Below are 12,486 nucleotides of genomic sequence, written 5' to 3'. Positions count from 1 at the left end.
ATGTAGTCGACAGGCATTAGAGACAAACATACAAACCTCCTCCGATAACATAATGAACATTAATTTTAACAAAGGTGTGACTAGCTTTACCGGGATAATTTGAGTGAAATCTACACCCTCTGTTCCTTAATATAAGACGTTTTCGCAGTTCAAATTAAAGTACCCAAACGTCTAGTATTTAGAAAAATAGGTTGTAGTTTTCTTGAGCACATATCTGGGAAAGCTTGTCAGACTTTATATATGTCCATACGCTAATGCAACACCATTCGGATAGTACAAATATAGACTAATCCAGTGGATAGTGCAATAGTAGAGTAGTTATTTTATTACATGGTCAATACAATGGTTGTACTGAACAAATTTCCATAAGCTCTACCACTGGAAGATTTCTATAAGAATTAACAATACAAAATGTAAAGGTAACAAGTTTCAGCATTGGTATAGTAGATGTGCAAGAGCATTAAACCAAATACTAAAGTCTGAAGGTAACTAGCATTATTAACTAATGACAGTATAAAAAAAGTGCAAACCATGTACCTTCAAGGTAAATATTATTAACTAACTCGAGGTATGTAATCTATAAGAATTAACAGTGCAAAAATCTGAAGGTAGTAACAAGATTCATCATTTGTATACTGGCTGTGCAACAACATTAGAATGCCTTAGCTGAAAAATCTTTAATACGTCCACAATCAACAGCTAACCCTGAAATAATCCACTGACATTAAATGGCACTGCTTAAATTTATCGGTGGCATTAGACAGAGTGCGGCATTAGTTAAATGTGGCATCACTTTAGCAGTAGCATTGCTTGACTGACCGCTGGCATTATACTAACAGCAAAAAGTGGCAATAATAGCATGGGAGGCCCATTCAGATAGTGGGCGCACTAGTACGATGTACCTCCACGGACGCATAGAGTGGTGAGGGAGGTATGGTTGCCCAGAGCAACAAATATCCAGGCAGCATATGTGGATTACGTCCTATTTATGTTCTCTTTAGCTACTGATTTTCCCCTTCTCAACCTTGATGCAGGTTCAATGCCTAGTCTCTTGGACAGTACAGTCTCCCTTCCTTTCCTTATTCAACCCAGACATGGATTAGTCTACATGAAGTAGGGTTTCCTTTAATAGTGCAAGTTATGGTTTCCGTCTGCGTGACCAACAGAGTAGAGGATAACAAATTGGGAAGATGGTGGAGTGGAAAAAGATCCACATGCAGCGACGTGGCAGATGGGGCAATAGAACAAGGGTATGGTTCGAAAAGAGGTAGCATACCAGAGGGTCGGCGAGAAGTGGCTTCACTCGTGGTCATCATCCTCTGCACACACTACAACAACGAGCTTGGGGAAGGAGGCCATCCCATGCGGGCTCTAGGTCTGAGAGGATGGCCTTGTCGTCAGTGCGTGACCTCGCTCGCCAACGACAAGTGCGTCAACGCTGTACGTCATTTTCTTCCCCGGTGGATCTGTGACCACCGGTGAGGAGGGAGAGAGAGGCCGTCTTTTTAGATCTGGAGAGAGGGTGATAGTGTGAGAAGTAAGTGGGCAGCCATTAGCAAGAAAGCGTTGAAGCTCCAACCTATATATCTTTTTTATACTACTAGTACTAGAGGTGGAGTAGTGGTAGATTAGTTTATATTTTCTCTGCATACAGTACCAGTTAGTCGTGCTTCAAAACTGAACAACATGACATTAAAAAAATAAAAGGTCGATACCTAATGCGACACCTCGGGCCAACTTGGCCAGATCGCATTTTGCATGAGAAATTACACACCATATTTCGTTGACATGTGGTCCCGTTCCCACATGTCAGTGAGACGACGGCAAGTCCTTTTGTAAAATTTCCGAACGAACGTCTATGTAGGCCGGGGCGCCTCTTCGTGTACCGTGGAAACCATCCACCGACTCTTCGCCTTTCCCTCTCGATTTGGAACTGCTGTCGCACCCTCTTCCTTCCTCCTCCATTTGCCTTCACCATTCCTTCTGCCATTGTTCGATCGTCTTCTCCATGGAGGGAATAGACCAGAAACGACCCCGTTATACTTGCGCCGATCTGAATGATGACGTGGTGGAGGAACTCATTGATCGGTGCGACGTGATCACCTCGGCTAGCATGGCAGGTTCGTTCAAGACCATTCTCGACTCAACTAATAACATCATTACAAGGAACCCAAGGGTCCAGGAGCAGTTTGATGTCCCCTATCTTCTTCACCGTGACCCTGCTCATTGGTGCGCGGACGACGGAGGCCTCGCCTTGTGCAAGTTGGTGCCGCTTGATAATGATACGTTGTCACGCCCTCGATGCGGCTATATCTCCCACGTGTCGAAGCACGACTTAGAGGCATAACCGCATTGAAAGCAATGTCGCAAGTGAGTTAATCTTCACACAACCCATATAATACATAAGGGAAAGAGTAACATAGTTGGCCTACAATCGCCACTTCACACAATACATGAATAAAACATTACCTCATCCAAATACAATCAAGGTCCGACTATGGAACCAAAATAAAAGAAGAACCCCAAATGCGACAAAGGTCCCCGATCGAACCCAACTGGGCTCCACTACTGATCAACTAGAACGAAAACAACACAAAGGACAGATCTTCATCGAGCTCCTCCTTGAGCTTGGTTGCGTCACCTGCTCTGTTCAACGGCACCTGCAAGCTGGTTTTGGAAGAATCTGTGAGCCACGGGGACTCAGCAATCTCGCACCCTCGCGATCAAGACTATTTAAGCTTATGGGTAAGGTAAAAGTATGAGGTGGAGCTGCAGCAAGCGACTAGCATATATGGTGGCTAACATACGCAAATGAGAGCGAGAAGAGAAGGCAAAGCACGGTCGATAAAAGTATGATCAAGAAGTGATCCTATAGCAACCTACGTCAAGCATAACTCCAACACCGTGTTCACTTCCCGGACTCCGCCGAGAAGAGACCATCACGGTTACACACGCGGTTGATGCATTTTAATTAAGGTCAAATTCAGGTTTTCTACAACCGGACATTAAAAAATTCCCATCTTCCCATAACCGCGGGCACGGCTTTCGAAAATTCAAATCCCTGCAGGGGTGTCCCAACTTAGCCCATGACAAGCTCTCACGGTCAACGAAGGAATAGACCTCCTCCTGAGACATTCCGATCAGACTCGGTATCCCGGTACTCCAAGACATCCTCGACAATGGTAAATCCAGTCCAGCAAGACCGCCCGATGCACCGACATCCTGATAGGAGCTGCACATATCTCGTTCTCAGGGCAACACCGGATGAGCGCTCCATACAACTAAAACCAGCCCTCAAGTTTCCCCGAGGTGGCGCTGCAAAGGACTCTACTTCGGACCAACACTTAGACAAGCACTGGCCCGGGGGGGTTAAAATAAAGATGACCCTCGGGATGTGCGACTCCCAAGGGAAAAAGGCTAGGTGGCGAATGGTAAGACCAAGGTTGGGCCTTTCTGGTGGAGTTTTATTCAAAGCGAACTGTCAAGGGGTTCCCATTATAACCCAACCGCGTAAGGAACGCAAAATCCGGGAACATAACACCGATATGACGGAAACTAGGGCGGCAAGAGTGGAACAAAACACCAGGCATAAGGCCGAGCCTTCCACCCCTTACCATGTATATAGATGCATTAATTAAATAGGATATATTGTGATATCCCCACAAGTAAACATGTTCCAACAAGGAACAACATCTCCATGTTCCAACAAGGAACAAACTTCAATCTTCACCTGCAACTAACAACGCTATAAGAGGGGCTGAGCAAAGCGGTAACATAGCCAATCAACGGTTTGCTAGGACATGGTGGGTTAGAGGTTTTACATGGCAATTTGGGAGGCTTGAAAGCAAGTGGTAGGCATCGTAGCATGGCATAGCAAAAGAGCGAGCATCTAGCAAAGCAAAGATAGAAGTGATTTCGAGGGTATGATCATCTTGCCTGAGATCCCGCAAGGAAGAAGAATGAGTCCATGACGAAGACAAACGGACGTAGACGAACGAATCCTCACAACATGACGTTATCGGAACCAACCCGAAGAAGCAACACCGGAAAAGAGCAAACAACCTAGTAAACAACCACCACATAGACATGGCATGATGCGCAAACAAGAATGATGCATGTCCGGTTTAAAGAGGGCATGGCATGGCAAAGTGCAACAGACAACACTACAAAATAAGTGGAGCTTAATATGCAATGAGTTGCATATTGACGAAACACCACGTCAATTATTTAGTTCTCTCCCGGTTAGGTACTCAACAATATTAAATGTTGTTAAGCATGGCAAGAGGTGAAGCAAAACAAAACTATACCATCCAGTCAAGTTTAAATGAGGCTGGGAACAACAAACAACAAATCCGAAAACTCCTCATGTGCATATATTAGGTTAGGTACTGTTCTTCCCTAAACATAATTTTAGAGTTGTTAAGCATGCAAAATGAAGCCACCATGTTAAACTAGACATTTTTCTACCCCAATTACATATAAAGTTTATTAAAATCCGAGCTACGGTTATTTAGCTATGAAATAAATCATTTTAACATGCCATCTAGCAAATTTAATCAAACATCATTTTAAACATTTTAAACATAGATGAAAGTTGCATATTATGAAACTAGATGAAATTCTAAGCAAGTTTCATATATAATTTATTTAGATCGGATGCACGGTTGTGGAGTTATTAAATGCATGAAGTTTAGGGGGATTCTGTAAAACAGTAACTCTGAGGATAAATGCTAAAAACGCAGCACACAAAAAAACATACTATGGGCCAAAACTGGGCGTACAGAGCATGGCCCAACAGCAGGGAAGAAAAAAAAGGCGCTCAGGGGGGGTGGCCTCACCCAGTGGGCTTCAGCCCAGGTTGGAGGAGCGGTGGGCTGGCTCAGCGCTGGATGCGGCCCACGCGGTCGGCGTGCCTGTCATCGTCCTCCTCCTCGATCTAGAGGGGATCGAGGGAAAGCAGGGCGGCACGGACTTCGGGAAACCGCGAGGCGAGGGGCACGGGAACGGCGCCGGAGGTCGGATCCGGGGCCGACGGCGAGCTCCAGCCGGCTCTAGGACGAGGATGGCGACTCCTACCAGATTGGTGGTGGCGAAGCTCCTGCAGCTGCACTCATGGTAGTGAGGCATGATGAGAGAGAGAGGAAAGAAAGGCAGGGAGAAGGAGGTGGAGAACGGCGGCGCGACCTGACTGGTCGCCGGCGACGGCGGACTCCGGTGACCCGCCGGAGCAGCAAACGACGGTGGGAGGCGTCACGCGAGGGTTGGTGGCGAAGGAGCTCGAGGGCAGCGAGGCTCTTGCGGTTGCCGGCAGCGATGCGGCTCGTCCGGGCCCAGATGGGCTCGAGCGGGCCTCGATCTGGGTCGGGCGGGCCGGCGCGAGGTGGGAGGAGGGAGGCGCTGGCAGGGGCACGTGGTGTGCTACCACTGGCCCTAGGCGGCGGCGACGGCGGGTTCAGGTGGCGGCTCGCCCGCTGGGGCAGCGCCAAGTGGCGGCGGCGGGTTAGGCCGGCACAGAATGCGAGGTGGAGGTGGGAGGAGGCTGGCGGCGCGCTGATTTTGAGGAGGGAGTTGTCTGCTGCCAAAAATGGAAGGGGAGGCTTCCTTTTATAGACAGGATTAGGGTTAGAGGGGTTAGGAAGGGTTTTTGGACCGTGCGATCGTCATCGGACGGCTCCGGACGCAAGAAGGGGTAGGTTGAGTCTAGTGGGCTGTATAGAGGGCCATGGACTGAGAGGAGAGGAGAGAATTGCAGCCCGACAACAGTTTCCGAAGACCGAAAACGTCCGACGAAAAGACCGGCTAGGGTTTCAACCGCGAAAATGACGGGGAAGGCACCTATATATAGGTAGAGGGAGCTAGGAGAGTCCAAATGAGGTGCGGTTTTCGGCCACGCGTTCGTGATCGAATGCTCTAGAAGATAGAATAGGTTTAGGTGGGTTTTGGGCCAAAATGGAGGGGTGTTGGGCTGCAACACACACGAGGCCTTTTCGGTCCCTCGGTTAACCGTTGGAGTATCAAACGAAGTTCAAATGGTACGAAACTTGACAGGCGGTCTACGGTAGTAAACCAAGGCCGCTTGGCAAGTCTCGGTCCAATACGGAAATGTTTAACCCCCACACACGAAAGAAAGGGAGAAAGGACCACTGGAGGAGAACGGAGCACCGGAATGCAAAACGGACAACGGGGAAAATGCTCGGATGCAAGAGACGAACACGTCTGCAAAAGAAAAGCGCATGATGACATGATATGCAATGCATGACACGCAAGCAATGACAAGGCAACAACAGCGAACAACTGGAAGACACCTGGCACATCGGTCTCGGGGCATCACATACGTGTGATGTTAAGATGCCATCGCTTGAGGCTAAGGCTTGGGCAGGCGCAAATGGAGATTGGGTTGTTTATATTGGTTACAACTGTGAGTGGGAACTTGTGAACATGTACACTCGTCACCGGGTTCCACTTCCAAAAATATCAGACTGCCCAGAGGTTGAGCGCACCGGTATTCTACGTACGTTCAACTACGATCATGGTGACTATCATCTACAGAAGATAGCAATTTGTTGAGTTCTCAACCGCTCTTGGGGTTATAGGAATGCTTGTGTTGTCGCTATCTTCGACAAGATTGTTTCCGCCCTTCAAGGTTTGACTCGATGGATATTGCTCAAAAATCAGTTTCTATACACGGATGAGTACTGTGATGCAGTTCAATATGAGGGTCTTGTGTTTGCTGCCACCACTTGTGGCACTGTTTTTGCATGGAATCCTGATGCTTTTGGTATGTTTATCTTCCACCGTAATTATAATTGTTTCATCCAAATGCATGCGGGTTAGCTAGTTTCCCTTTACTAATTAACCTTCTTGTGTTTCCAAGGTCCTGTGAACATTCCACCACCTATACTTGAAAAAATTTATAACCAAGGGGGAGATGACAATGTTTATGATCACGAGCATGAGGACCCATATAGGAGTACTCAGTGGCGCCTGGCAACTTATTTCAATGGATCACCTATTCTTGTCTATATACAGGGCACCGCTGATGTGACTAAGGAAGCAGGTGTTGTCTCTCATGGTCGCACGCTCTAGACCTATTCCAACATCTGTTGCAGGGTCTTCAGGATGGATACTACTGTGCTAGCGCCAACACCTTCTCCCTGGTTTAGTATTGATACTCTTGAAGGAAACTCGCTCTTCCTTGGACAAAACTATCCAATCATGGTGAAAGGCGATCCGACTGCTATTGACACAACATTACTACCATTTATGAGAAGCAACTATATCTATACCTAGGACATTGCTATGGTTCCCTACTGTGTCTATCACAATATGCGTCCTGACATAGGCCGCTTCAGCCTGGATGATCAGTCCTGCGTTGGTCTCGAGATTGATAGTAGCTGCCCCTTCCCAGAGAATCACTTCTGGTTCAAAGCAAGCGTTTCCAATGCCGAGGATTGGTTGAGCTGAAGTTCATTTCATTGCTTGTTATTTGTTGTGTGATGAAAACGTTAGTATTTACTAGAATGTATCGTCGTTGTCGTTGTGGGTTCATGACCTGTTGTATGTAATAAAATGCTATGCCTGTGATAAACTTACTAAATTTATGATTGGCTTTTGAGTCGTTTCTCTAAGTGGGTGCTACGACGAGGCAAAAAATATTTTCCGAATACATAATTGTAGGTGCATTGCAACAGGTTATCGGATGAGTCCAATCAACAATAGTACTACTACTATTTGTAGTAGCTTCACATGCTTCGCGCGTCAGGCGGGTGTTTTTACTGTAGCAGCGAATCCCATCATCCTAGGTCCTCGGATGAGTCCAGTAGAAATTGCATTCTGATGTTTGGGTTCAAACTTTCAAAACTGCTGCACTATCTCTACGTCTACGTATACGTAATACAACAAGTTTTTAAACTTGAGACTAGCCACCCACCCTCACAAAGAACACTTTTTAACCTAGCACAGAGTCCAGGAAATTTGGCCACTGTGTCAGGTGGGCCATATGTTAATGTGTTCGCTATACGTAGCAGTGATATGTCTCCATCGTATCTACTTTTCCAAACACTTTTGACCTTGTTTTGGACTCTAACTTGCATGATTTGAATGGAACTAACCCGGACTGACACTGTTTTCAGCAGAATTGTCATGGTGTTATTTTGGTCCATAAATAAAAGTTCTCGGAATGACCTGAAACTCCACAGAGAATATTTTTGGAATTTATGAAAAAATACTAGCGAAAGAATCAACACCAGGGGGGCCACACCCTGTCCACGACGGTGGGGGGCACGTCCACCCCCGGGGCATGCCCCCTGTCTCGTGGGCCCCCTGAGGCTCCACCGACCTCAACTCCAACTCTATATAATCATGTTCGGGGAGAAAAAAATCAGAGAGAAGGATTCATCGTGTTTTACGATATGGAGCCACCGCCAAGCCCTAATCTCTCTCGGGAGGGCTAACCTGGAGTCCGTTCAGGGCTCCAGAGAGGGGAATCCATCGCCATTGTCATCATCAACCTTCCTCCATCACCAATTTCATGATGCTCACCATTGTGAGTGAGTAACTCCATCGTAGGCTTGCTGGACGGTGATGGATTGGATGAGATTTATCATGTAATCGAGTTAGTTTTGTTAGGGTTTGATCCCTAGTATCCATTATGTTCTGCGATTGATGTTGCTATGACTTTGCTATGCTTAATGCTTGTCACTAGGGCCCGAGTGCCATGATTTCAGATCTGAACCTATTATGTTTTCATGAATATATGTGAGTTATTGATCCTATCTTGCAAGTCTATAGTCACCTACTATGTGTTATGATCCGGCAACCCCGAAGTGACAATAATCGGGACCACTCCCGGTGATGACCATAGTTTGAGGAGTTCATGTATTCACTATGTGCTAATGCTTTGTTCCGGTTCTCTATTAAAAGGAGGACTTAATATCCCTTAGTTTCCAATAGGACCCCGCTGCCACGGGAGGGTAGGACAAAAGATGTCATGCAAGTTCTTTTCCATAAGCACGTATGACTATATACGGAATACATGCCTACATTACATTGATGAATTGGAGCTAGTTCTGTGTCACCCTATGTTATGACTGTTACATGATGAACCGCATCCGGCATAATTATCCATCACTGATCCGGTGCCTACGAGTTTTCCATATACTGGTTTACGCTTATTTACTTGCCCGCTGCTATTGTTACAATCACTACAAAATACAAAAAACATTACTTTTGCTGTCTTTACATTTGTTGCCGCTACCACCACTATCATATTACTTTGCTACTAAACACTTTGCTACAGATACTAAGTTTCCAGGTGTGGTTGAATTGACAACTCAGCTTCTAATACTTGAGAATATTCTTTGGCTCCCCTTGTGTCGAATCAATAAATTTGGGTTGAATACTCTACCCTCGAAAGCCGTTGTGATCCCCTATACTTGTAGGTTATCAAGACTAATTTCTGGCGCCGTTGCTGGGGAGCATAGCTCTATTCTTTGAGTCACTTGGGATTTATATCTGCTTATCACTATGAAGAACTTGAGAGATCCAAAAACCAAGATTTATCCCTCAACTACGAGGGGAGGTAAGGAACTGCCATATAGCTCTGCACTTGATTTACCTTCTGTTATGAGTAAGCTAGCGACACCTAAACCTGCTTCTACTATTCGTTCCGATATGTCGCATGTTATTGATGATGCCACTTCTGCTATGCATGATACTTATGATGAAACTGCTTCTATGCCTGATACTACTGTGCCCCTTGGTGAATTTCTTGATGAACAAATTTCTAGGGCTAGAGAAAAAGAAATTATTGAATCTGAATACGATGATGATAGTGATGATGAAAATATGCCTGTTCCCCTTGGTGAATTTCTTGATGAACAAATTTCTAGGGCTAGAGAAAAAGAAATTATTGAATCTGAATACGATGATGATAGTGATGATGAAAATATGCCTGTTATTCCTGAGGGCTATCTTTTTGATATGGAATCTTCTGCCGCTATTTTAGCTTGCAAAGATAGATATGAGCTTAAGAGGTTATTAGTTAAATGGAACAAAGAATCACTTAGAGATAAAATGAAACCTGACCCTGCTTTTGCTACTTCACCTATTTGTGTTCCTGATAAGGATTATGAATTCTCTGTTGATCCTAATATAATTACTTTCCAAACACTTTTTGCCCTTGTTTTGGACTCTAACTTGTATGATTTGAATGGAACTAACCCGGACTGACGCTGTTTTCAGAAGAATTGCCATGGTGTTGTTTTATGTGCAAAAAAGAAATATTCTCGGAATGACCTGAAACTCCACGGAACATCTTAGAAAAAATAATAAAAAATCCTCGCCAAAGATGAAGACCAGGGGGCCCACACACTTCTCAAGAGGGTGGGGGGCGCCCCCCTAGGGCGCGCCCCCCTACCTCGTGGGCCCCCTAGATGCCCTCTGACGCCAACTCCAACTCTATATATTTACTTTCATAGAGAAAAAATCAGAGAGAAGAAATCATCGCGTTTTATGATACGGAGCTGCCGCCAAGCCCTAAAACCTCTCAGGAGGGCTGATCTGGAGTCCGTTCGGGGCTCCGGAGAGGGGGATTCATCGCCGTCGTCATCATCAACCATCCTCCATCACCAATTTCATGATGCTCGCCGCTGTGCGTGAGTAATTCCATCGTAGGCTTGCTGGACGGTGATGGGTTGGATGAGATTTATCATGTAATCGAGTTAGTTTTGTTAGGGTTTGATCCCTAGTATCCATTATGTTCTGAGATTGATGTTGCTATGACTTTGCTATGCTTAATGCTTGTCACTAGGGCCCGAGTGCCATGATTTCAGATCTGAACCTATTATGTTTTCATGAATATATGTGAGTTCTTGATCCTATTTTGCAAGTAAATAGTCACCTACTATGTGTTATGATCCGGTAACCCCGAAGTGACAATAATCAGGACCACTCCCGGTGATGACTATAGTTTGAGGAGTTCATGTATTCACTAAGTGTTAATGCTTTGTTCTGGTACTCTATTAAAAGGAGGCCTTAATATCCCTTAGTTTCCAATAGGAACCCACTGCCACGGGAGGGTAGGACAAATATGTCGTGCAAGTTCTTTTCCATAAGCACGTATGACTATATTCGGAATACATGCCTACATTACATTGATGAACTGGAGCTAGTCCTGTGTCACCCTATGTTATAACTGTTGCATGAGGAATCACATCTGACATAATTATCCATCACTGATCCAATGCCTACGAGCTTTTCATATATTGATCTTTGCTTAGTTACTTTTCCGTTGCTACTATTACAACCGCTACAAAACCAATACTGTTACTTTTGCCACCGTTACCGTTACTTCCATATTACTTTGATACTAAATACTTTGCTGCAGATATTAAGTCTTTTAGGTGCGGTTGAATTGACAACTCAATTGTTAATACTTGAGATATTTCTTTGGCTCCCCTTGTGTCAAATCGATAAATTTGGGTTGAATACTCTACCCTCGAAAACTGTTGCGATCCCCTATACTTGTGGGCTATCAAGACTATTTACTGGCGCCGTTGCCGGGGAGCATAGCTCTATTCTTTGAGTCACTTGGGATTTATATTTGGTGATCACTATGAAGAACTTGAAAGATGAAAGAACCAAGATTTTCCCCTCAATTACGAGGGGAGGTAAGGAACTGCCATCTAGCTCCGCACTTGATTCACCTTCTGTTATGAGTAAATTTGCGACACCTACACCTGCTATTCATTCTGATATGTCGCATGTTATTGATGATGCCACTTCTCCTATGCATGATCCTTATGATGAAACTACTTCTATGCTTGATAATACTGTGCCATTAGGTGAATTTCTTGATGAACAACTTACTAGGGTTAGAGAGAATGAAGTTATTGAAACTGATAATATTGATGAAATTCATGATGAAGATTCTCCCCCTAGATATGAATTGCCTGTTGTGCCTGAGGGTTATGTTATGGGTGAAGAAACTACTAGAGATTTTTTAGCTTGCAATGATAGATATGATCTTAAGAAACTGTTAGCTAAGCTGAAAGAAAAATCTTTGAATGCTAGAATGAAATATGACCCTGCTTTTGCTACTTCACCTATCTGTATTTCTGATAAGGATTATGATTTCTCTGTCGATCTCGAGTTGATTACTTTGGTTGAATCTGATCCTTTTTATGGCTATGAATCTGAAACTTTTGTGGCACATATTAGTAAATTAAATGATATAGCCACCCTGTTCACTAATGAGGAAAATTTTTGTTACTACTATATCCTTAAGTTATTTCCGTTCTCATTAAAGGGTGTTGCTAAAATATGGTTTAATTCTCCTGATACTGGTTGTGTGCGTAGTCCCCAGGATATGATTTATTACTTCTCTGCTAAATATTTCCCCGCTCATAAGAAACAAGTTGCCTTAAGGGAAATATATAATTTTGTGCTAATTGAAGAAGAGAGTCTCCCACAAGCTTGGGGGAGGCT

Source organism: Triticum urartu, chromosome 5 (genome assembly GCF_003073215.2).
Source record: "Triticum urartu cultivar G1812 chromosome 5, Tu2.1, whole genome shotgun sequence".
NCBI lineage: Eukaryota > Viridiplantae > Streptophyta > Magnoliopsida > Poales > Poaceae > Triticum > Triticum urartu.
This window is presented reverse-complemented; position numbering follows the sequence as displayed.